We start from the raw sequence: 27,885 nt of genomic DNA on the forward strand, positions 1-27,885 counted from the left end.
GGGAAAAGATTGGAAGAGAAGACAAATTCAGGTGACAGTTGTGGTGCAATAATTAATTATTAAATTGTGGGATGGCGGAGGGGGTGGAGTTGGCGCCTGTGTAAAGGGATGGTGAAAATATGCATTCAGCTAACATAATGCAGTAGCTGAATGTAAAGCTACCACTAGGGGGGAGCTGGGACTCAGGTAGAGGAAGGGCTCCTTAGTGCAGGAATACAGAGGCCCACTAGAAGTCGCTAACATAAGCGCAGGGATAGTCACTCAGCCAAGGTCTGTGGTGGAATGTCACGTCTGTACCGAGGAGTAAGCAAGCCGAAGAACAAAATCGAGGTCGGAGGTCAGGAGAACAAGTAAGCACAGGGGATGGATTGGAGGTCGGGACACGGAATGGTACCAGGGTCAGATAAGCAGGGAGGTCAGGCCCAGCAGTAGGGCACGGAGGTCAGACCGGGCAGGTGGGATGGAGGTCAGGTAAAATGGTATTGTGTTGATCAGAGTACAGTCACAGGAACCAGTTGCACACAGCAGAGCAGGAACTATTTCTGGCAGCGTCCTGGAGGTAATACCAGCAATATATGGTGATGTGACCTCTGGAGCAAGGCAGGACTGACAGGCCCCTCCCCTTGGATCTAACCTCAGAGACAACATACATGGACTGGCTCTGCAGAGTCAAAGCCATGCTAAAATCATGACACTGCAAGTGAATATCACCAACTTCAGGTTGGAAAGAGCAAACAAGAGCTAATGAGTGGATTGTGTGTTTCCTTGAGGGAAAAGTTTAGAAGAGACACTGTATCAGGTGATAATTGTGGTGCAGTAGTTAATTATAAAAGCTCGGGATGGTCAACAAGTGGAGGAGTTGGCACCAAGAGTAAGAAGGCAGTGAGCATGTACGCAGTGGTGGGGCTTATGTGACGCCATGGACTATCAAGGTCGTCACAGGGTATCGTGCAATCTGCCCTTCTGCACGGTATCCACATCCTCCTTGGTTACAGATCCCTGTCCTTTGGTGTTGCTAAGAGCAGAGCCAGTCAAAACCCTAGGAACACTCTGCACCACACCCACCAGACACACCAATGGGGGGTCCTGAAGGGAATAGGGCCGCCCACTTGGGGGGTTGGTAGGGGAGTGTCAGAAGTGTTAGGAGCAGTGAAGAGGAGAGTTGTGGAGTGGTGACTCTCAAAGTGAGAGGTCACAGGTTTTGGAGCAGGGCTCCTTGAGACTACTAGGTGGCAGACGTTGGTCTAGCCCTGGTAGGAGCTGGAACCCTGGTCACAGGGGATCATGTCAAGGGGCACAGATCTGCCGAGGAGGGCAGCCGGCAGCTTTGAGCCATCTCTGAAAAGGGGCCAGGGCACGACGGGGTACGTGGACCCTAGGCCGGGAACTGGCTTCACGCAGCCCGATAATTTACCCGATGGGTGTGAAGTCTTCAACATTCATCCCTCACCCGCTCCAAAATCGGGGTAACTAGCGCAACGAGGGGATAGGACTTTCCCAACACATAGTCCAGAAAATCCCAAGCGTGAACCCTGAGAGCAAGCTCACTCTGTTATCCATACGGGTGAGCAGGACCTGACTAGTTCCATACTACAGGGTCCAAATAGTGAAGAGAGTACCACGGAAAAGGTCACAGGCTAACAAGCAACACCAAGGGGCACGGATCCATGCATGCTCCCTCCCTGCTGCAGCAGTGCTCAGAACTCTGGTTTACATGCTGTCGGTGTCAGTATTCTTGGACTGGGTGAGTACGCAGAAAACCTTTTCCTCCCCAACGGCACCCCTTCACTACCACCACCGCCGGGCCCCGGGGCAAAACCCACCTACCCACAGAGGGGTTAAACACCTTGCTGCCACACCACCGCCACCGGGCTCGCCCAACAGCAGCGGTGGTACTCCATCTTACCACGCACCATGGGTGGTGTCACAAACTTCTAAACCCCCTGTACATATCCACCCTTTTCACTTAGAGTGTCCGCGCGACCCCCCGGGTCCGGAGACCCCTTGAGCCACCACGGTTCCAGATCCGAGCGGCTCGGCAGCTGTCAGGGGGGCGGTAAACCTCGAAAAACCTGGCATCACGAACAAGATTCGAGCAGGACCCACTTACCTGGGTGATGTGCGGCTTGAAAACCGTAAACCACGAGTCAGCAGTCCTTTCCTTGCCAATTCTGCCATTATCCGCCATCTTTTCGCGCCAAAATGCTGTCTTCCCCGAGAAAGCACGTGAAGCCTAAGCCCCGCCATTCGTCTTGCGTGTGAGGCCGGAACCGGAAGTTCCCATAGGGCCACAGCTCGCAAAAGAGTGCTGCGAAAAGACCGAGGCGGTGTGCCGGAATGTAACAACAGCGGAAGAGAAGCAGGGACGCCAGGACTCTGAAAAAAAACACCAGCATCCACCATTGCCATAGAAGGATCTGAGAGCAATCAGACTTCAGAAAGAACTAGTAGAGCAAATACTAAACATTGTCTCTAGAAGGCTCCAGAACACTGAATACCAAACACAGACTCTAGAAGGAAGCGGAAGACCGAATACCAGAAAACAGTTTTGGTAGAAGACTGAACACTGGTTGCAAAAGAAGACACCCTCTAATGAAACCATAGAAGAAGAGCTCAGTAAACCAGGTCATTGCTTCATGTCCAGGCATATAGTACCAAGTGAGAAACCTTACTCACTAACATGGGACTTGGAGATTTGTCCTGTTGTCCCGGAATGGACGAAGACAGTGTGTGTGATTCCATCCTATCACAGACGCTGCCACACAGCGTTGGGTCTGACTGCACCCAAGCACAGATGTCGGGACTGACGGTGGGCAGGGGAAGCAGTGAATATATATGAGGGTTAATGAGCAGACCCAGAAGTGGCGTTATAACTGCGTGGGAGACTCAGTAAGTATAAGTGATCTTCTCTTATTCCCCTAGACCTTTCTACCACAATGTTGGGGTTCCCATAGACTTATATGGGGTTTAACGTCCAGCAGACGTTCGGGTTCAAGTCTGGTCCCAAACTGGATTTTTTGTTTTTAAATGTAGCTGGACTTGCCGATCCCAAATATCTGTGAGTTCGCCCATCTCTACCACTGAGTTATTCTTTTCTGCCCCTTTACCTCCACATAATCTGTTTACACTAGCACACCTTTTTCCTGAAGTGTGCTTTTTTAATACACTATATTGTGTTTTGTTGGGGTTCTCCCATTATAAATTGATATAATTAAATTTGTATTTTAAGGGATTTGTTTGTTTTATCCTCTTTCTATTACCTATTTTGGTTAGACTTCAAACTATATTGGTGGAAATAAGAAAAAAAACTATTCTGCTGTTATTTCTTGATGTTTTAAATTTCACACTGTTTTCATGTTGTACTAATAAAGTGTTTATTCTGTGGACCACCACAATTATGGCAATTTTAAATTTATATAGTTTTATTTATGTTTTATTACTTTTGTACAATAATTACACTTTTTAATAACAAATAATTAGTAGTGATGAGCGAGCATGCTTGTAACTACTCGGTACTCGCACGAGTATCGCTGTACTCGGGCTGCTCGGCGGGGACCGAGTAATCTCGCGATACTCGTGCTGTACTCGTGGTCTTCATCCCTGCATGTTGGCGCTCTTTTGAGAGCCAGCCCTCATGCAGGGATTGGCTGGCAGACCACTGCAATGCCACAGCCCTGTTAGTTGTGGAATTGCAGTGATTGGCCGGCCTGCACAGCGTGACCGAGCCTTTGTACCGGCCGGCGCGCTGTGCTCTGCTCACAGCTATCCAGACAGTGAGTGCAGGGAGAGTGTCGCTGATTCAGGGAAAGCTTTGCGGCCCTTTATAGCTTTTTCAGTTGCAGGGCTGCAAACAGTGTGACCAAAAGTCCTTCTCAGGACTATTGTAGTTGTATACAGGCAGGCAGGGTATAGCCAGGTCGGAGTACAGTAGCAGAGTCCTTCTCAGGACTATTGTTGCTATATACAGGCAGGGTATAGCCAGGTCTGAATACAGGCTAGTGACCAGAAGAGTCCTTGTCAGGACTATTGTACCAGTATACAGGCAGGCAGGCAGGCAGGCAGGGTATATATAGCCATTCCTAGTGGTGACCGTATACCAGCCTTCATCATATCTGGGGCTGGTGTACACAGTCCAGATAGTGTCTGACTTGTCTGTAATTGTCGCTCCCCAAAAAAACCTGTTAGGTTCTTATTGCGTCCGTGCTTGGTTTTTAAAACCGCACGTGTGTGCCTGTCGGTGGCAGCGTACAGGTGCACTTGTGTGCAATTTCCACAAACTTTGATATAACGCACAAGTAGTGAATATACACGTCAGCACAGCATTGCAAAATGCGCAAGGGCATTGGCAAGGAACAAGGAAGTGGACGTGATGGTGGTGCAGGCAGAGGCCGAGGTCGTGGGCAAGCTCTAATTTCGCCACAACAAAGGGCCACATCTAGTCGCTCGCACGTCCTGTCCCAAATTCTTGGGGACCGCAGCAGTACACCGCTCTTGAACCAAGACCAGTGTCAACAGGTTGTTAGTTGGATAGCAGATAATGCTTCCAGTCAGATTGGCACCACCACAAACACTCTGTCTTCCACACGGTCAAGTGTCAGTAGCCGTGATACTGCACCGCACATTTCTGAACCTGATCCTCCTTCCTACCACCAGGCTGAGTACACGTCCTCCTCGGACATTAATGATCCCACACTTGGACACTCGGAAGAGCTGTTCACGTTTCCATTCACACATTCTGGCCTCTCGCCAGCTCATATTGAAGTGGGTCATGAGGAGATCGTCTGTACAGATGGCCAAATATTTGAGCAGCCACGTTCTCACGAAGTTGGCAACGTGTCTCAACAAGTGGTGGACGATGATGAGACACAATTGTCAGGAAGTCAGGAGGAGGAGCAGGGTGCGGAAGAGGAAGACGACGTGGTGGATGATCCAGTAACTGACCCAACCTGGCAGGAGGATATGCAGAGCGAGGACAGCAGTGCACAGGGGGAGGGAGGTGTAGCATCACAACAGGCAGTAAGAAGCAGGGTGGTGGCCCCAGGCAGAAGTCAGGCAACCGTTCCCCGGAACAACACGACGACACAAGGTGCCTGTACAAATGTTAGGTCTTCCCGAGTCTGGCAGTTTTTTAAGTTGGATCCAGATGATTCAAAAAAGGCCACTTGCAACACCTGCCGTGCCAGCATCAGCAGGGGTACCAAAACTAGCAGCCTGACCACCACCAGCATGATCAGGCACATGTCAGCCAAGCACCCGACTTTGTGGGAAGTACAACAGAGTCGAGGAGCAGTGCTTGCTGATGTCACTGCTACGTCTTCGCTGGTTGTGCATGCGAGCCAATCCCCTGTCCATGCTGCCTGCGAACAAGCCTCCTCCACTTCTGCACCTGCAGTTGCCTACGCAGAAAGAACACCATCATCAAGCACGTCCTTGTCCCAGCGCAGCGTTCAGTTATCCATTCAGCAAACCTTTGAACGCAGGCGCAAATACACTGCCAACACCCCACATGCCACAGTTCTAAATGCTAACATTTCGCGACTGCTTGCGCTGGAAATGTTGCCTTTTAGGCTGGTGGAGACAGAAGCATTCCGTGACCTGATGGCGGCAGCTGTCCCACGTTACTCGGTCCCCAGCCGCCACTATTTCTCCCGGTGTGCCGTCCCCGCATTGCATAACCATGTGTCACAAAACATCACACGTGCCCTGAACAACGCTGTTTCACCCAAGGTCCACCTAACCACAGACACGTGGACAAGTGCTTGTGGGCAAGGCCGCTACATCTCGTTGACGGCACACTGGGTTAATATTGTGGAAGCTTGGACCCAGTCTGAGCGAGGGACGGAACACGTCCTTCCCACACCAAGGTTTGCAGGCCCTACCTCAGTCAGTGTTTCACCCACACTCTACAGCTCCGGAATGTCATGCTCTTCAGCCTCCTCCTCCTCCTGCGCATCCTCATCCACTGTACCCTCCACACCAGTCCCAAGCTGGAAGCACTGCAGCACTGCCTCGGCGAAGCGGCAACAGGCTGTGCTGAAGCTAATCTGCATAGGTGACAAACCCCACAATGCAGAAGAGCTGTGGACAGCTCTGAAACAGCAGGCAGATCACTGGCTCACACCTCTGAACCTAAAGCCAGGAAAGGTCGTGTGTGACAATGGCCGGAACCTGGTGGCGGCTTTGAGGCGAGGCCAGCTGACACATGTTCCATGCGTGGCCCATGTGCTCAACCTCGTGGTTCAGCGGTTTATAAAGTCATACCCAGAGCTGTCTGATCTGCTGGTAAAAGTTCGCCGCCTGTCTGCACATTTTCGAAAGTCACCTACTGCTTCAGCCGGCCTTGCCGGCTTTCAGCGCAGTTTGCATCTTCCGGCTCACAGACTGGTGTATGATGTCCCCACGCGTTGGAATTCAACTCTGCACATGTTGGTCAGGATATGTGAGCAGAAGAGGGCAGTTGTTGAGTACCTGCATCACCTAAGCCGTCGGGAAATGGGTCAAACTCCACACATAACACCTGAGGAGTGGAGATGGATGTCAGACCTATGTACCATCCTCCAAAACTTTGAGGACTCCACCAAGATGGTGAGTGGTGATGACGCCATTATTAGCGTCACTATACCGCTACTCTGCCTTCTAAAATGGTCTCTGCTGAAAAACAAACATGATGCATTGCAGGCGGAGCGCGATGAGTTGCAGCAAGAAACAGTAGTGGGTGTGGGTGATGATAACACACAGCCCAGCCTCGTCTCATCACAACGTGCAGTGGAGGACTATGACGAGGAGGAGGATGAAGACATGGAGCAACTCTCCGGCCAAATTGAGGATATGACATGCACACCAGTCATATCCTCGGTTCAGCGTGGCTGGCCAGAGGACAGGGTAGATGAGGAGGAGGAGGAGGAGGAGGAGGAGGAGGACAGCATGTTCAGTCATCTTGTTGGTCAGGCTACTGAAGTCCTGGCTGTTAAGAGTCTGGCGCACATGGCTGACTTTATGGTAAACTGCCTGTCTCGTGACCCTCGCGTTAAGAACATCTTGGCCGACAATCATTACTGGTTGTTAACACTGTTAGACCCACGCTACAAGGAGAACTTTTTGTCTCTTATTCCCGTGGAGGAGAGGTCAACCAAAATGCAGCAGTTCCGGAAGGCCATAGTCACGGAAGTAGGCAAAGCATTCCCCTCACAAAACGCTAGCGGCATAGGTCAGGAATCAGTGGACAACCGAGGCGTACAGCCGAGAGAGGCACAAGTCCAATCCGCCAGAGGTAGGGGAACAGTCTTTAAGATGTGGGACAGTTTTCTCAGCCCCTCACGTACCACAGCCCCTGAGGTGCGGGGTAGTGCCACAAGAAATCCTAAGTTTGCCCAGATGCTGAAGGAGTACCTTGCAGATCGAACAACTGTACTCCGACATTCCTCTGTGCCTTACAATTATTGGGTATCCAAGCTGGACACGTGGCATGAATTGGCTCTCTACGCCTTGGAAGTCCTGGCCTGCCCTGCCGCTAGCGTTTTGTCAGAGCGTGTTTTTAGTGCCGCAGGTGGAATCATTACAGATAAACGCACCCGCCTGTCAACTGAAAATGCTGACAGGCTGACTCTGATCAAGATGAACAAGGGTTGGATTGGGCCAGACTTCACCACACCACCAGCAAATGAGAGCGGAATTTAAAGTTTGCCATGTACCTCCACTCACCCATGGGTACACACTTCTGGACTTTGGATAATCACTAGACTGCTCCTCCTTCTCCTCATGCGCCACCATGATGACCGTTACAAATTGCAATACTTAGGCCTTTGTTTCAGGTATACCCCCAGTGGTAAATTTTTTCGCCCATTCTTTGCAGAATGGACATTACAACGACAGGAGACCCGCTCCTTTGCAATGGGAACAATGTTTTGAGGCCCTCATGCACGTCTCTACCCAGGGACAACGTGGAGCCTCCCAATTTTTGGCTGCCCTGCCTAAGGGCTATACTATAATACACCCACTTCCTGACAATGGACACTTAATGTTTTGAGGCCCTCATGCACGTCTCTACCCAGGGACAACGTGGAGCCTCCCAATTTTTGGCTGCCCTGCCTAAGGGCTATACTATAATACACCCATTTCCTGACAATGGACACTTAATGTTTTGAGGCCCTCATGCACGTCTCTACCCAGGGACAACGTGGAGCCTCCCAATTTTTGGCTGCCCTGCCTAAGGGCTATACTACAATAGACCCACTTCCTTACAATGGGCACTTCAGGTTTACAGGCCCTCATGCACGTCTCTACCCAGGGACAACGTGGAGCCTCCCAATTTTTGGCTGCCCTGCCTAAGGGCTATACTACAATAGACCCACTTCCTTACAATGGGCACTTCAGGTTTACAGGCCATCATGCACGTCTCTATCCAGGGACAATGTGGAGCCTCCCAATTTTTGGCTGCCCTGCCTAAGGGCTATACTACAATAGACCCACTTCCTTACAATGGGCACTTCAGGTTTACAGGCCCTCATGCACGTCTGTATGCAGGGGCATTGGTGAACCTCACAATTTTGGACTGCCCTGGCAAAGGAAAATACTACAAAGACTCACTTCCTCAAAATGGGCACATTAGACTCAAGAGGCCTTCATGTACGTCTCTTCTCAGGGACATCGGAGTGCCACACAATGTTTTCACGTAAAATCTTTCATGTATTAATCTCAAAAAGTAACATACACCAGCTCTATCTCACTATTGGGTATGTGCCCTTAACATTTCCGCCATGAAAAATCATTTTGGGGTCATTTTGGAAGGTTTTCTGGTGAGTCCGTAAAAATGGCGTAAAACGCGGACAAAATTGTTCACAGCTGTGACTTTTCAGTGATAAATGCTTCAAGGGGTCTTCCCCATGCTGTTGCCATGTCATTTGAGCACTCTTCTGAGACTTTTGTGACATTTTTAGGGTTTCTCCATACTGCCGGGGGGTCATTTCACAAAAATACTCGGGTCTCCCATAGGATAACATTGGGCTCGTTGCTCGGGCCGAGTACACGAGTATCTTGGGAGGCTCGGCCCGAGCTTCGAGCACCCGAGCTTTTTAGTACTCGCTCATCACTAATAATTAGATGTTATCACAAGATAGTGATTTCTGTAGACCATTTCTTCAGTGGTACTATTTTGTGATAGTTAGGACTTGTTCACTTTGTTACACTTTTTATTTTTTGAGAGTTGGAATGTACAACAGAGATTATTTTTAGACTATTCACTACTCAATTGAATTGACATAATGTTTTTATTCTGCAGGTCAGTATGAAAATGACAATATACAAGTTATGCAGTTTGGAGTGGAGTTGTGTTTTTGTCATATTCCAAGACTCAACTTTGTTTTATCTTTCTGTAGACAGAGGGGTATGCAAACTTATTTTTTATGGGACAAGCTGTATTTTTCTGGTACTGCTTTTGGGTGCATATGACTTTTTGATCAATTTTTATTTTTATTTTTTAAGAGACTGGATGCGCAAAAGCTAGTGACACGGATGTTGTTTTTCATATTTCTTTGTTACCAAAATCACCATGCAAGATAAATAATGGTAGTTTCATAGTATGGGTAAATATGATTACAAAGATATCCAAATTATAGAATTGTATCATTGTACTATTTTTGCACAAAATATTTTTTTCATTGCATCATGTTTTGAGAGCTATAACGCTTTACTTTTTTGTCACGCTTTTTTTTTTTTTTGCATAACAAGCCTTAAATTCTATCACTGTTATTTTTGGAAATGTATCGCTTTTGGATCACTTTTATTTCATTTTTGGTAAGGCAGGGTGAACAAAGACAGCACTAGCAGTTACAGCAGAAGTCTGGCTGTGTATGTCAATCAGCCGGCTCCTGCAGCTGATCGCACTGTACCATGCAAACAGCATGACGTACACATCCGACAAAGAGCACAAAGTGACGTGCTTATGTCGAATGTATACTCCATCTAATATTAAGAGGTTAAAGTGATAACATGTCAAATTCTATAAATACTTAATTTGTGCATCTCTCTTTTTTTTCTTTAGATATTTATAGTACTGTGCAAAAGTTTTGAGCAGGAATGGAAAAGTTCTGCAAAGCAAGAATGCTTTATGCTCTTAAAAATAGTGGTTCCAAACATCCTGGAGGACTAAACACAGATTTTCTGTTGTATAGACTTGTGCAAATCCTTCTGTCTCTTTAAATAAGTCCAGACAGATCTTATGATAAAATCAGGACTCTGTGTGTGCCATATGATCACTTTCAGGACTCCTTGTTCTTTTCTTATGATGAAAATAGTTCTTAATAACATTAGTTGTATGTTTGGAATTTTTGTTTTGCTGCAAAATAAATTTGCAGCTAATCACTTGTCTATGAAATGCAGCACAAACTTGCAAGGAACCTCCACCTTGCTTCACTGTTGCCTTCAGACAATAATTATTGCCTGAAGCGCGTGCCACGCGCTCGCTGCCTGGGAGTAATCCTAGACTCTGATCTCTCTTTCAAGCCACACATCCAAGCCCTTTTCACCTCCTGCCGCCTCCAACTCAAAAATATTTCCCGGATTCGTACATTCCTTTCCCAAGAAGCTGCAAAAACCCTAATACATGCCCTTATTATCTCCCATCTGGATTATTGCAACCTCCTGCTCTGTGGCCTCCCTTCTAACAGTCACGCACCCCTACAATGTATTCTAAACTATGCTGCCCGGCTAATCCACCTGTCCCCCCGCTACTCCCCGACCTCTCCTCTCTGCCAATCCCTTCACTGGCTTTCCATTGCCCAACGACTCCAGTTCAAAACACTAACCATGACATACAAAGCCATCCACAACCTGTCTCCTCCCTACATCTGTGACCTAGTCTCCCGGTACTTACCTACACATAACCTCCGATCCTCACAAGATCTCCTTCTCTACTCCCCTCTCATCTCCTCGCATCCAAGATTTCGTCTGTGCTTCCCCCATACTCTGGAATGCTCTGCCACAACACATCAGACTCTCGCCTACCTTGCCAAGCTTCAAAAGGAACCTGAAGACCCACCTCTTCCGACAAGCCTACAAGCTGCCGTAACCCTCAGTCTGATACAACGCCGCACAATCAGCTCTACCCTCACCTACTGTATCTTCACCTATCCCTTGTAGACTGTGAGCCCTCGCAGGCAGGGACCTCTATCCTCCTGTACCTGTCTGTGTCTTGTATTGTTTATGATTATTGTACTTGTCCTTATTATGTATACCCCTTTCACATGTAAAGCGCCATTGAATTGATGGCGCTATAATAATAAATAATAATAATAAAATACCACTTTCTTACTCTTCAGCACTCAAACTACTTTTTTTTACAACCAAATACTTCTGCTTCCATTTTTCTATATTTAAGTTACTATTACTGCATTTTGTGCATAGTTGAGTCACTTGGCCTTGTTTCAAAGTCGAAAGTATGCTTTTTGGCCACAATTCATCCAAGAAGATCACTTCTGGTCAGTCTTCTGCAAATACTAGATAAATATAGATGAGTCTCAATGGTTTATGCCAGTTCTGAATTTAGGGCATGCTACACATCTTTCGATTTTGAAGGGAAGAAAGCATGCTGTATCTTTCATTTGCTACACTAAGTGTTCTTGGCAAACCATGGCATGTCCTTAATATTATGTATGACCGGGAGACACCTATCCATCACAATACTAGCAATACTATCAAGGAGGTATCTTAATTTATTATTCAGCAGGACAACAACCCCAAACCAAAAGCCATTAAGACATTAAGAACTATCTTCAAATTAAAAAAAACCCCAAGGAGTTATAAAGTGTTGATATGACCTCCACGGAGCCAGATTTTAAAATCATTCAGTCTGTGTGGGATAACTTACAGAGAAAGAAGTACCGCGTGAAAGTTTTGTTAATTATCAATTTTTCCTGTCGTTAATTGATAAAAATAACAACAAACACTTCTATTTTTTAAATCATTCTTATGTTGCAGCATTTTTTTCCACATAAAATTTTTTAAACAGTACAGTATATAGCAGGAACATATCTTCGAGGGGGGATGTGTGTAGTCTCCCCGGGCACAGCTGACAGGGGGGCACAATCTGCAGTCCAACATATCTCCCCAATTGCTGAATTTTGTCAACCCCCAGAGTGGGATTCAGCAGTCATCTGAGCCGACTGTCTGACAGTTGGCTCAGAAAAGATGTAGGTCTCCGAGTCCCAGCAATCTATTGTACTCACTTCTTTCAGGCATGAGTACCACTGAAGTTCTGACCGCTGGCTCTTCGGTGTCATGGCGACATCACCAGCGTGATCAGGACATCTGATTATGCTGCTGATGTCACTCTCTGGTGCTGCATAGCCGCAAAGAAGTTTAGTGGGGTAAGTGCTGCTATGCAGCTGAAGACAAAAAAAATGTATTATAATTGAGGGGGTAGAAAAAAATGTAGGGCACAGCATGGGCTCTGAGGAGGGAGAGATGATATGGACACAGTGTGGGGTATAAGTAGGAAGGGATTTGAGGATACATTATGGGGAGCGATGGGGGATTTACTGTATGAGGACAAAGTATGAGGAACGAAGGGGAGGGATTTATGAGGACACAGTATGAGGATTGAGGGGGATGGGTGTGAGCATAGTATATGGGGAGCAATGGCGTGAACATGGGTGCGGACACAATATAAGTAGCAAAGGGGATGAGTGTTATGATCCGATAACCGTGGAAGATTACAAAAAACTCCCATTAGTGGAAAAACGCCACAAACAACAAGAGTAGTTGGAACCTGGGCTGACCGCAATTCCCTAACTATCAGACAACACTAGAAGTAGCCGTGGAGCATTCCTGAACACCTAGACACCGCGTCACAGCCTGAGAAACTAGCTACGCCTCATAGATAGAAATGAGGAAATCTACCATGCCTCAGAGAAGTCCCCAAAGGAGTAGATAGCCCCCAACATATAAAGATTATGGTGATATAGGAAAATACGATACACAGATAGGAAAAATAGATTTATCAAAGGCGAGGCAAAAATCCTGCAGAAAGATACCAATCTCCTGATAGTAAAATGGCCCTTGAGGTCGAACGACCTCACCCCCACTATATCAGGTACTCTTGTAAATAATGGGAGAGACAAAATACCAAAAAGAACACAAAAATACACATGTGCAAATAATCAAGTTAGACAGGGAGAAACGCCCTTGTCTTACAGAAGAGCTAGCAAAGGGGGAACATCCATGCTCACCAAACTAGAAAGACAAATCTTCACCTGCAAGAAAACAGATACAAAACAAAGAAAAAAAACACCCTAGGGTGTAAACCAGGAAGAAAGGAAAAACCTAACAAACTCATCTGCAGAAGTCTTGCACAGGGAAACAGGGAAGGACAGAACTCCAAGCCAGGTCCAGAGACTGAGGAACATTAAATTATTTAACAATTTGCTGGCAACAGCAAGGCAAAAAGTGCTCTCCTTTATACACCAGGCTTGTCTGCAATAGGACTTCCTTAATTCCCAATTAACGCCAACACCTGTCTGAGTCACAGGCTCAGACTCAGCTCCACTACCATTCCTGGCCACCAGAGGGAGCTCCAAAACAGTACCCACACAGACGACATTCACAACAGTATTCCCCCTTGAGGAGGGGTTACCAAACCCTCACCAGAAACACTGGGTCTGTCAGGATAGACATGATGGAAGGCACAAACCAATCTGTCAGCGTGAATGTCAGCAGCAAAGACCCAAAAAATGTCCTCCCTACCATAACCCTTCCACTTAACAAGGTACTGGAGTTTTCGTCTATTAAGACGGGGATCCATAATTTTCTTTACCTCATACTCCAGATCCCCTTCTACCAACAAAGGATCTGGGGGCGCCGCCGTGGGAACTACTGGCTCCACATGTTTCTTCAACAAAGACTTATGAAAAAGATTGTGAATTATAAACAACTCAAGAAGAGCCAAATGAAAAGATACGGGATTAATAATCTCCGAAATCTTATAGGGCCCAATAAATCTAGGCTTAAATTTAGGTGAGGAAACTCTCATAGGAACATTCCTGGGGAACAGACAAACCATGTCCCCCACTTTAAACCGGGGATCAGCTGTCCTACCTCGGTTGGCAAACCTTTGAACATTCTCCTGGGACTGAAACAATTTGTCCACTACATGAGCCCAAATCTGCTGAATCCTTTCCACCAAAGCCTCAACCTGTCCTGAAGAGAACCTAGGATTAAATCCAAAATTGCAGAAAAAAGGAGACATCAAAGTAGCAGAGCTCGCCCTATTATTGAGAACAAACTCTGCCAAGGGCAAAAAAGAAACCCAGTCATCTTGATCAGCAGATACAAATCATCTCAAATATGTTTCCAAGGTCTGATTAGCTCTCTCAGTCTGGCCATTGGTCTGAGGATGAAAAGCAAAAGAAAAAGACAGTTCAATGCCTAATCGAGGAGAAAATGCTCTTCAAAAGCTAGACACAAACTGAACTCCTCTATCTGCCACAATATTCTCAGGAATGCCATGTAATCGAACCACCTGTTGAAAAAACAAGGGCACCAACTCTGAAGAAGACGGCAACTTCAATAATGGTACCAAATGGACCATCTTAGAGAATCTATCACAAATAACCCAAATAACCGTCATCCTTTGAGAGACAGGAAGATCCGAAATAAAATACGTAGCAATATGAGTTCAGGGTATCTTAGGCACAAGTAATGGCAACAACAATCCACTAGATTGTGCACAACAAGGTTTGGATCTGGAACAAATCCCACAAGATAGCACAAAACTCTTAACATCCCGATACAAAGAAGGCCACCAAAAAGACCTACTCACAAGATCTCTAGTACCAAAAATTCCAAGATGACCTGCCAATACAGAACAATGAATCTCGGACATAACTCTAGTCCTCTATGGATTAGGAACATAAAGCTTCCCCACAGGACATCTCTCAGGTTTGTCCCCCTGAAATCTCTCACGTGCTAACCTTAAATCAGGCAAAATAGCGGAGAGGACCCCACCATCATCCAGGATGTTAGATGGCTCAGCAACATCCAGAGAATCAGCAAAAAAACTCCTAGAGAAAACATCGGCTTTAATATTCTTAGTGCCCGGAAGAAAAGAGACCACAAAATTGAAACGTGTAAAAACTAGAGCACACCTAGCCTGCCTAGGATTCAGTCTCTTGGCAGATTCAAGATAGGTCAGATTCTTATGATCAGTGAGCACCACAATTTGATGTCTCGCCCCCTCCAGCCAGTGTCTCCATTCCTCAAAGGCCCACTTCATTGCCAATAATTCCCGATTGCCAACATCATAATTTTGTTCAGATAGAGAAAAATTCTGAGAGAAGAAGGCACAAGGCTTAAGCTTGGAGGTACTAGGATCTCTTTGAGACAAAACTGCACCTGCTCCAATCTCTGAGGCATCTATCTCCACTTGAAATGGAAGAGAAACATCAGGTTGTGAACCTCTTTTTAAGCTCCTGGAAAGCCATAATTGCTCTGAAGTCCAATTCTTAACATCAGCTCCCTTTTTGGTCAAACTAGAGAAATTGCCTATAAATTTATTGTAGAAATCAGCAAAGCACAAATATTTTTGAAGGGATTTCAAAGAGGTTGGCTGAACCCAGTCCTGAATGGCCTGAACCTTGACTGGATCCATTTCAATAGAAGCAAGGGACAAAATATACTCCAAAAAGGAAATTTTCTGCATGCCAAAGAAACATTTTGATCCCTTAACATACAATCAATTTTCCCTAAGTATCTGAAAAACTTTCCGAACCTGCTGAACATGAGCATCCCAATCATCAGAAAAAAATCTAAATATCATCTAAATAGACAATCAGAAATTTGCCAATTAGATCCCAAAAAATATCATTCATGAATGATTGAAAGACAGATGGGGTATTAGTGAGCCCAAAAGCCATCACTAGGTACTCAAAATGCCCCTCATGGGTATTAAAAGCTATCTTCCATTCATCACCCTCCTTAATTTGAATGAGATTGTACGCTCCCCTAAGATCAAATTTCATAAACCACTTAGCTCCCTTAACTCAGGAAAACAGGTCTGACATCAAGGGTAATGGATACTGATATTTAATAGTTATTTTTATTAAGGAGACGATAGTCAATACAAGGTCTCAATGACCCATACTTCTTGGACACAAAGAAAAAGCCTGAACCCATAGTCGACAAGGATGGTCTACTATGACCTTTCTCCAATGACTCCTTAATATAGGTTCTCATAGCATCATGTTCGGGAACAGATAGATTGAAGATCCGTCCCTTAGGAAATTTGCAACCTGGCAATAATTCAATATCACAATCACACTCCCTGTGCGGGGGCAAAGAATCAGAACCAGTCTCATTAAACACGTCAAGGAAATCTGACAAATATTCAGGTACATCATGCGGTGGAGGGGAAATAGACAACACATAAAGTTCATTATACACACATTGACAACCCCAACTAACCACAGACAAGGATCTCAAATCAAGAACTGGATTATGGGTTTGCAATCAAGGGAATCCCAGTACCAAAATATCGTGCAAGTTGTGTAATACTAAAAATTTACAATCCTCCTGATGAGCTGGCACAACCTTCATAATAACCTGGGTCCAAAACTGGGGTTTATTTTCAGCTAGGGGAGTATCATCAATGCCCCTTAAAGGAATAGGAGTTTGTAAAGGTACCATAGGAAAACCACAATTCTTAGCAAAACCAAAATCCATCAAGTTCAGGGCGGCCCCTGAATCAAGAAAGGCCATACCTGAAAATGAGGATAAGGAGCAAATCAATGAGACGGACAAAAGGAATTTAGGTTGCACTGTACCCACAGTAAATGAACGAGCAAATCTCTTTACCCATTTAGGGCAGACAGAAATAGTGTGAGACGCGTCACCACCATAGAAACACAACTTATTTTTCCATCTAAATCCTTGCCGCTGAGCATTAGAAAGGACCCTACCTGGCTAACTGGCTAACACGGTACCAAAACCTTTTCACTTGTAACAGAGGACCCTACCACACTGCATAGGCTCTGAAAACTGTTCCGCAAGCAATTCATAAGCACGCATTTTTTTTGCGCTCGCGTAAACGCCTATCAATCTGAATCGCTAAAGTCATGGAGGCGTTGAGACCAGAAGGAATAGGAAATCCCACCATAACAGCCTTCACTGCATCCGCGAGACCCTTACGAAAAAGTGCTGCAAGAGCATCATCATTACATTTGGTAAGGACTGCCCACTTTCTGAATTTCTGACAAAAAATTTCAGCGGAATCCTGACCTTGGATCAAAGCCAGTAAGGCTTTTTCTTCTTGATCAATAACATTGAGTTCATCATACAACAATCCCAGGGCCTGAAAAAAGGAATCCACAGTAGCAAGAATCGGATCATCAGGAGCCAATGAAAAGGACCAGTCCTGAGGGTCACCGCGCAACAAAGAGATGACAATCTTAACCTGCTGCATGGGGCACCCTGAGGACGTAGGTTTTAAGGCAAACAACAATTTACAATTATTTTTAAAGTTCAGGAATTTAGACCTATCCCCCGAGAACAATTCAGGAACAGGAATTTTAGGTTCTAAAACAGGAGTCTGTCTAAGATAAGCTGAAATTGCCTGAACCTCAGAGGTGAGATGCTCGACATGCTCAACCAACTGTTCTGTATCCATGTCAACAGAAAATCTTCCATGGTACCCAAAGAATAAGAGGGAAAATAAATAGAGATAAAAAAAATATATATTTTCCCTTCTTTTGAGCACCTTTCTTTTTTGTTCGCCGTTCTGATCTGATACTGTTCTGATCCAGTCCCCGTGGAAGATTACAAAAAACTCCCATTAGTGGAAAAACACCACGAGCAAGAGTAGTTGGAACCTGTGCTGACCGCAATTCGCTAACTTTCAGACCACACTAGAAGTAGCCGTGGAGCATTCCTGAACACCTAGATGCCTCGTCACAGCATGAGAAACTAGCTACGCCTCAGAGATAGAAATGAGGAAATCTAGCTTGCCTCAGAGAAGTCCCGAAAGAAATAGATAGCCCCCATCATATAAAGATTATAGTAATATAGGAATAGAAATAGAATAAAAAATAGATTTAGCAAAGGCGAGGCCCGACTGACTAGATACAAAGGAAAGGAAACTGATTGTGGTCAGTACAAAAATCCTGCAGAAAAAAATACTGATTTCCTGATAGTAAAATGGCCCCTGAGGTCGAACAACCTCACCCCACTATATCAGGTACTCTTTTAAATAATGGGAGAGACAAAATACCAGAAAGAACACAAAAATACAAAAGTGCAAATAATCAAGTTAGACAGGGAGAAACTCCCTTTTCTTGCAGAAAAGCTAGCAAAAAGGAACCCCCATGCTCACCAAACTAGAAAGGTAAATCTTCTCCTGCAAGAAAACAAATACAAAACAAAGAAAAACAAACACCCTAAGGTGTAAACCAGGAAGAAAGGAAAAACCTAACAAACTCATCTGCAGAAGTCTTGCACAGGGAAACAGGGAAGGACAGAACTCCAAGCCAGGTCCAGAGACAGAGGAAAATTCAATTATAACCGGCATCAGCAAGGCAAAAAGTGCTCTCCTATATACACCAGGCTTGTCTGCAATAGGACTTCCTTAATTCCCAATTAACGCCAACATCTTTCTGAGTCACAGGCTCAGACTCAGCTCCACTACTATTCCTGGCCACCAGAGGGAGCTCCAAAAGAGCACCCATAAAGACGAAATTCACAACAGATGAATAAAGACATAGTATGAAGAGTGATGGGGGATGTGTGAAGATGCATTGTGAGGAGTGAGGGTTAAGTGTATGAGGATACAGTATGGGGAGCGAGGGGGAAAGGGTGCAGACACAGTATGGCATTATGGAGAGCGAGGGAGGGATTTTATTATGAACAGCATGGGGAGCAAGAGGGGGAATAGGTGCAGACACTTTATGGGGAGAAAGCAAGGATGGGGGTGAACACAGTATTGGGAGCAAGTGTTGGGAGAAATTGTACACAATATGGGGAATGAGGGGGTATGGGTGCGGACACAGTTATTGGCAATGAGGGAAGAGATGGATGCCAAAAGTATTGGGACCTGAGATGATGTGTGAGGTGACAGTATTAGTAAGAAGAGAAATGTGTGAGGAGTCTATCGAGGAGAATAATGTGAGGAGATAGAATGGGAAACAAAAGTATGAAGTAGCACAGAGTAGGGACTGGAAAAAAAGAGAGCCAGCACGATCTGAAATTGGCATGCATCATATAAAAAGTGAAAATTCACAGATTTATTCCAACTGTACTACAATAAAAAATGAGATTTTTAGCAAATAATTGATCAATTTTTTGAGCCACCCCTGCCAACGTCACGGCAAATCTCAATAGGGGGGTCCTACTCTACATTCTGTATTTCATGTGCCATGCGGCCTCCTAGATAAAGTTAAAAGCAGAACCATAATGGAGCACACATACCTGTAACCTGTATATAACCGCTTCTATGTTGCAAAAAAAGGCACTTGTGGATAGAGACCAGCCCAGGTCCCAGCATGTGGAGCAAGCTCTGCACATACCAGGACTATATCAGAACTGATCCTCCCAGTGCCAAACAGCAACCATTGATAAAGGCGGACCAGATCCAAGATGGTGCTTAATTAGCATTGCCTGTGGAAAGGGGTGAGGTAACTGAATCTGAACAGCTACCAACAGGAGGAATAGATAGCAAACCAAAATCAGGCGTGCATGGCATGGTGTTGGTCAGTCACCAGATTGTAGCATAACTACGGTCAAAACAAAAAAAAAAAAGAGAGCCAGCACGATCTGAAATTGGCATGCATCATATAAAAAGTGAAAATTCACAGATTTATTCCAACTGTACTACAATAAAAAAATGAGATTTTTAGCAAATAATTGATCAATTTTTTGAGCCACCCCTGCCAACGTCACGGCAAATCTCAATAGGGGGGTCCTACTCTACATTCTGTATTTCATGTGCCATGCGGCCTCCTAGATAAAGTTAAAACCAGAACCATAATGGAGCACACATGCCTGTAACCTGTATATAACCGCTTCTATGTTGCAAAAAAGGCACTTGTGGATAGAGACCAGCCCAGGTCCCAGCATGTGGAGCAAGCTCTGCACATACCAGGACTATATCAGAACTGATCCTCCCAGTGCCAAACAGCAACCATTGATAAAGGCGGACCAGATCCAAGATGGTGCTTAATTAGCATTGCCTGTGGAAAGGGGTGAGGTAACTGAATCTGAACAGCTACCAACAGGAGGAATACATAGCAAACCAAAATCAGGCGTGCATGGCATGGTGTTGGTCAGTCACCAGATTGTAGCATAACTACGGTCAAAACAAAGAAAAAAAGAGAGCCAGCACGATCTGAAATTGGCATGCATCATATAAAAAGTGAAAATTCACAGATTTATTCCAACTGTACTACAATAAAAAAATGAGATTTTTAGCAAATAATTGATCAATTTTTTGAGCCACCCCTGCCAACGTCACGGCAAATCTCAATAGGGGGGTCCTACTCTACATTCTGTATTTCATGTGCCATGCGGCCTCCTAGATAAAGTTAAAAGCAGAACCATAATGGAGCACACATACCTGTAACCTGTATATAACCGCTTCTATGTTGCAAAAAAGGCACTTGTGGATAGAGACCAGCCCAGGTCCCAGCATGTGGAGCAAGCTCTGCACATACCAGGACTATATCAGAACTGATCCTCCCAGTAGTTATGCTACAAATTCTGGTGGCTGGTCACCACCATGCCATGCACGCCTGATTTTGGTTTACTATGTATTCCTCCTGTTGGTAGCTGTTCAGATTCAGTTACCTCACCCCTTTCCACAGGCAATGCTAATTAAGCACCATCTTGGATCTGGTCCGCCTTTATCAATGGTTGCTGTTGGCACTGGGAGGATCAGTTCTGATATAGTCCTGGTATGTGCAGAGCTTGCTCCACATGCTGGGACCTGGGCTGGTCTCTATCCACAAGTGCCTTTTTTTGCAACATAGAAGCGGTTATATACAGGTTACAGGTATGTGTGCTCTATTATGGTTCTGCTTTTAACTTTATCTAGGAGGCCGCATGGCACATGAAATACAGAATGTAGAGTAGGACCCCCCTATTGAGATTTGCCGTGACGTTGGCAGGGGTGGCTCAAAAAATTGATCAATTATTTGCTAAAAATCTCATTTTTTTTATTGTAGTACAGTTGGAATAAATCTGTGAATTTTCACTTTTTATATGATGTATGCCAATTTCAGATCGTGCTGGCTCCCCTCTCTCTCTGTTTGGTCGTAGTTATGCTACAAATTCTGGTGGCTGGTCACCACCATGCTATGCACGCCTGATTTTGGTTTACTATGTATTCCTCCTGTTGGTAGCTGTTCACATTCAGTTACCTCACCCCTTTCCACAGGCAATGCTAATTAAGCACCATCTTGGATCTGGTCCGCCTTTATCAATGGTTGCTGTTTGGCACTGGGAGGATCAGTTCTGATATAGTCCTGGTATGTGCAGAGCTTGCTCCACATGCTGGGACCTGGGCTGGTCTCTATCCACAAGTGCCTTTTTTGCAACATAGAAGCGGTTATATACAGGTTACAGGTATGTGTGCTCCATTATGGTTCTGCTTTTAACTTTATCTAGGAGGCCGCATGGCACATGAAATACAGAATGTAGAGTAGGACCCCCCTATTGAGATTTGCCGTGACGTTGGCAGGGGTGGCTCAAAAAATTGATCAATTATTTGCTAAAAATCTCATTTTTTTATTGTAGTACAGTTGGAATAAATCTGTGAATTTTCACTTTTTATATGATGTATGCCAATTTCAGATCGTGCTGGCTCCCCTCTCTCTAGAGTAGGGACTGAGTACGGTGGGTTGTTGGGCAGTATAGAGAGATGGAGGCTTGGGGGAACAATGAGAGGACACAACAGAGTTTGGACAGTATCCCAAGGAGAGGGCACAGTGTAAAGACTAGGCAGTATAGACAGACACAATGTAAGAGGACAGTTTTAAGAGGGGGTCCAGTATGGGACAATGATAGCAGTGTGGAGGGCAAAGGAAAAGTATGTGAGTCACATTTTATGCAGGGAATACAATGAGGGGCAATTATTTATTCAGGGGCACAGCGTATGCAGACATTTTTTATTCAGGAGCATTATTGTAACGGTCGTCTCCTTGGTTTTGGAGACTAGTGACAGCTTAAAGACTGGAGCCTCTCATCTCCATCTGGGACTCTCCATTTAAGTGTTGTTTTGTTTCTCTTTGGTGCTGAAACATTTAATGTCTGTTTTTCTGCTAGCAACTTTTCAGCACTGCAGGTCAGCTGCGGCTACTCTGTAGTGACACATGTTTGTGTTTAAGTAACTAGGTTTCCCAGCAATCAATGCTGATTATATAAAACCATTTGTATTCTGGCAGCCTTGGTGGAAGGAGCCGCTGTAGGTTCATCCTTTGTCATATCTTTTCCATTTTGGTTATTTTTCCCCTGTTTGTCTCACCTATCCTCTTGTTGTATTAGTGCAGCGGTGGGTTTAGTGAACCTTACCTTCCCACTCCCTATCCAGGACTATAGTAGGGATTTTTTAGGGCTTCAGGTATTCCTGCTCAGTGACAGGTGAGGACCCTGTATAGGGTCTGGCTAGGAGTTCAGTGTGCAGCGGCAGGTAAAGATAGGATGTGTCCCATCTACCCTCTCACTAGTACCAGGGCCCAATGTTGTTATTGCATTCCCGGTGTCTCCCTTGTTTGTGGTGTTGCTGAGGTGTGTTTTTGTTGTGTATCAGACATCAGTTGGGCTGAACACACCCACTATGTGTAAAGAATGACAATTATAATCACGCTCCTATTTTTAAGGGCGCTGTGTCTGGATATGTTACAGTCATTATGGTGTCTGGACAACATGAAGAAAAGAAAGAGAACATCTGCAGTCAGATGACTTCATTTTTAAGGTGCCTGGATGTAAATGTTTATTTATGATACTGACTAATTTTCATCAGTGCTGTAGTCCCTGTATGGTTTATAGTCTGATGATGACTGACAACAACAACTCCTAATATCTCCTTACCATTGTTAGTAATATGCTGGTAGTTGTAGGTTCATGCGATACAAATGGCATATGAGTCTGTCTTAACTTTACAATTGATGTACTATTTAATGAGAGTGGTTCTGGTGCTGAATTTATGTACAAATGGTGGTCCTGGTGATGTAGTCATGTTCTGATAGTGGCTCTGGTGATTTATTTATTTATTTATAATGGTGGTTCTTGTGATGTATTCATGTGCTGATGGTGATTCTGATGATCAATTCATGCACTTATGGGCGATCTGGTGATGAATTTATGTACTGATGGTGGTCCTGGCAATGCATTCATGTTGAGATGGTGGTTTTGGTGATGTATTCCTGATCTAATGAGGCTTGTGATGCTGTGTTTCTGTACTGATGGTGGTTCTTGTAATGTATGGTGGTACTGGTGATGTATTCTTGTGATGTTATTGGTTATGATCCTGTACATATGTAACAATCCATAACTTGTAAGATTATGTGATACATGGCTATGTTAATAAAGTATTATGCCAACTGACAAGTTAACTGTTTCTATGTTTTTATATACTTTAGGAGCATTAAAGGGGTTGTAAAAGTTTGTGAATGAAGTTTGCAGTCACTCTATATGACTGCAGACTTCTGAAATCTCATGTGCACTGCAAGGTGTATGATTCTCTGGTGCTTACGGTGAGATGGGTGATGTCACTAAACCCCAATCATGCGATGTGCATACATGTGGCCATGTGCCAACTAGACATGCGTGGCCTCGCTCAAGAACAGTAAATTGAGTAAGTCTGAACATGTCTTGTTGGAATGTGGCTAGAAATATGCAAATTGTTTACTTCTGCTCACATGACCATCCAGTCTTGCCGCTTGCTCTGGAGAATCCTGAAAGTGTGCAGTGCATGCTCTGTGACAATTTAGAAGCCTGCAGTAATCTAGAGTGACAGGAGACTTTTATGATGAGCCTGGAAAAGCCCTTTAATTATTCAATTAAGCCGTGTAACATGCCCAATCCTAACAGCATGTAATATACTCACTGTCCAGATTCAGCTCTGCTTGTTGGTTCCAGCAATTATCACATGCTGACTAATAAATGATTTTGATACTTCTGGTCATGTGACAATTAGCTTTTCTTCTTGCTTCTCGCAGATTTTCATTAAACATCGAGAGAACTAGGAAGAGCAACTAGTTCTCCATGTGACTGTATGTAAGCAAATCACACACAAATGAGCTGTCACATGACACCTACTCAAATGGCTTGAGGGGGGAAGGGCACACAACATTTTTGCTCCAGATGCTGGAAAACCTACATCCGCCTCTGTTATATGTAACTTCATTTTTCATGAGCTGTACTCTAAGAGCTAAGACTTTTTCTGTGTACAAAAATGGCCTTTTTTTCTCAAATATTGTTGACATATTTGTCTAAATCTGTGTTAGTGAGCACTTCTCCTTTACCGAGATAATCCATCTACCTATAACTTAACCCTTCTTCTTCTTCTTCATGTGCATTTATGTAATTTATTGAGATTACGGTATATATATTTTGGGCTATTTGTTTAGTTTGGGTAAACTATAACTGAACCCACAGCCATTAAAGGGAATCTTTCACCAGGTTTTTACTTCCCCATCTGAGATCCGTATACAGTAACATTGGGGCAAAGATCCTGATTCCAGCGATATGTCACTTACTGGGCTGTTTGCTGTTATTTTGATAAAATCAGTGTTTGCTGCAGATCTACAGTTGAAACCAGAAGTTTACATGCACTATCTATAAAGACACATATGCATGTTTTTCTCACTATCTGACATGAAATCAGAATAAACCTTTCCCGTTTTAGGTCAATTAGGAACCAAAATTATTTATATATTTCCAAATGCCAGAATAATGAGAGAGAGAATGTTTTAAGGCATTTTTATTATTTTCTACAAAGTCAAAAGTTTACCTACATTTCATTAGTATTTGGTACCATTGCCCTACTTCTCATTAATAAATGATTTTTATCAAAACTGCACTAAGCAGCCCAGTAAGTGATACATTGCAGGAATCAGAATCTCAGCCCTTACGTTATGCTGCTCTCAGATTAGGTGGCAAATACTTGGTGACAGATTCCCTTTAATGTCGAAACCGCTGACAGCAAAAATGAGTACACCACGAAGTGAAGATAGCTAAATTGTGTACAAAGTGTCAATATTTAATGTGGTGGTCATCATTACTTTCAAGCACTGCCTTAACTCTCTTGGGCATGAAGTTCACTAGAGCTTCACAGTTTGCCAATGGAATCCTCTTTCACTCTCCCATGATGGTGGATGTTAGGTTATATTCACATGTCCAGTAATCATCTGTTAGCAATCCGTTGGCAAAAAAATTGTGCAACAGCAACTTTTTTGGTTGTTTTGAAAAAATCCAATCCAATTTTTTTAACATGGGACTCTATGGAAAACGGATCAGTTAACTTGATTGCTATTTATCTTTTATTTGAAACTGATCAATTAAGCAAAACACAGATCCATTACAAATGAAAGAAAAACAGATGACTAAATAGCAATCAGTTAACAGACCCGTTTTCCATAAACTTCAATGTGAAACAAATGGATCGTGCAAAAATCTGTATTTTTAAAATGGTCAAAAAAGTTGTGCTCACACAACTTTTCTACCCACATATCAATTTAGCCTTACGCTCCTCTACCTTCTGTTTGAAGATGCCAATGCCCCACAGATGCTTAGTAGGGGTTAGGTCTAGAAACATACTTAAAAGTCCTGTCTCTTTACTCTCAGTTTCTTTTGCAATGCAGTGGTCGTCTTGAAGGTGTGTTTGGGGTCATTATCATACTGGAATACTGCTCTGGGGCCCAGTTTCTGAAGGGATGGGATTATGTGCTGCTTCAGTATGTCACAATACTGTATATGCTGGCATTCATGGTTTTCTTAATAAACTGTATCTCCCCACAGTTGGCAGCACTCATGCAGCCCCAAACTATGACACTCCCACCACCATGTTTGACTGTAGGTAAGATCCACTTGCCTTTGTACTCCTTACCTGGATGCCTCCTCACCTGCTTGACACCATCTGAACCAAATAAGTGTATCTTGCTCTCATCAAACTACAGGACAAGGTTCCAGTAATCCATATACTTTGTCTGCTTGTCTTCAGCAAACTTTTTGTGTACTTTCTTGTGCATCATCTTTAGAAGAGGCTTCCTTCTTGGATAACAGCTATGCAGACCAATTTGAAGCAATGTGCAGTGTATGGTCTGAGAAGGCTTGCCTTTACCCCTTTAACCATCTATTTTGAAAACACAACATCTGAATATGACACTGAGCATGTGCACTCAACTTTTTCGTCAACTATTGCAAGATCTGTTCTGAGTGGAGCCTGTCTTGTTAAACCACTGTATGGTCTTGGTTACTGTGCTGCAGATTAGTTTCAGGGGATTGGTAATCTTCTTATAGGCTAGGCCATCTTTTGGTAGAGCAACAGTTCTTTTTTTCAGATCCCCGGATAATTCTTGGCCATAAAGTGCCATGATGAACTTCCAGTGCCCAGTATGAGAGAGGGTGTGAGCGATAACATCAAATTTAACACACCAGCTCTCCATTTGCACCTGAGATCTTGTAGCACTATTGAGTCACATGACACCAGGGAGGGAAAATGGCTAACTGGGCACAATTTGGCCATTTTCACTTAGGGGGTGTGCTTACTTTTATTGCCAGCAGTTTTTACATTAATTGCTCTGTGTAGAATAATTTAGAGTGTGCTAACAGCTAGGGGGAACTACAGTTGATTGAATGCTAACATGTACAGAAACACAACATGATCCCCTCCCTTGGTATTCCAACATGATAACTCCAAACATACTTCTAAGATGACCACTGCCTTGCTAAAGAAAATAAGAGTGAAGGTGCTGCACTGGCTAAGCATGTTTCCATACCATAGTCTCAAACATCCACCAGTTCCGTGATGCCATCATGGAGGAGTGAAAGATGATTCCATTGGCTCCTGTAAAGCTCTAGTGAACTGTATGTACAAAAGATTTAAGGCAGTGCTTGAAAATAATGGTGGCCACACAACATATTGACACTTTGGGCCCAATTTTGCCATTTTCATTTAGGAGTGTACTCACTTTTGTTGCCAGCGGTTTAGACATTATGTGCGTTGAGTTCTTTGATGGCACACCAAATGAACACTATTATACAAGCTGTACATTGACTACTTTACATTGTATCAAAGGTCATATCTTCTGTGTTATCCCATGAAAAGATATAATAAAATATTTACAAAAGTGTGAGGGATGTGTCGCGGGCGGGGAGGACATCACTGCGCTGCGCTCGCTAATGCTCGGGTCCGGCGCTGCTGCGATGGCTGCTTGGTGGCTCGAGCGGTGGGCCGTAACCGGGGACTTGAGTGGCGCTCCTCGCTCGTGAGTGAAAGGGGTGGTTGGTTTGGGGGATTTTAGTCCGTGATGCCACCCACGGGTTGTGGTGAGGTTGGGAACCACCGCTGCTGGTGACGGGGATCCCGGGAGCGATGGAGGGGGGCAGCTGGGATGTTGTTTTCCTCCTCCGTGGGTAGGGGTTGGTGGTCCCGGGGCCCGGTGAGGTGACGGGGAGGCAGGGCTGGCAAGGTGCAGGGTCACCTGGACTGCGCAGTGTGGTGCTGGATGGCACGATTGTACTCACTCAGCCACAAATGTACGCAAAGTCTTTGGTAACCCAAGCGGCTGGATGGACGGGTCCCGCAGCCGGCTGCTGTGGTTTCTCCCGGACGGTTGGTGGTTGCTGCCTTTCCCTGCACCTTTGTGTATGTTCGATCCCAATGGCTTCCCAACGGTAACCCGCTCCCCA

The sequence above is a fragment of the Anomaloglossus baeobatrachus genome, chromosome 1 (assembly GCF_048569485.1).
Source record: "Anomaloglossus baeobatrachus isolate aAnoBae1 chromosome 1, aAnoBae1.hap1, whole genome shotgun sequence".
In the NCBI taxonomy this organism is placed as follows: domain Eukaryota; kingdom Metazoa; phylum Chordata; class Amphibia; order Anura; family Aromobatidae; genus Anomaloglossus; species Anomaloglossus baeobatrachus.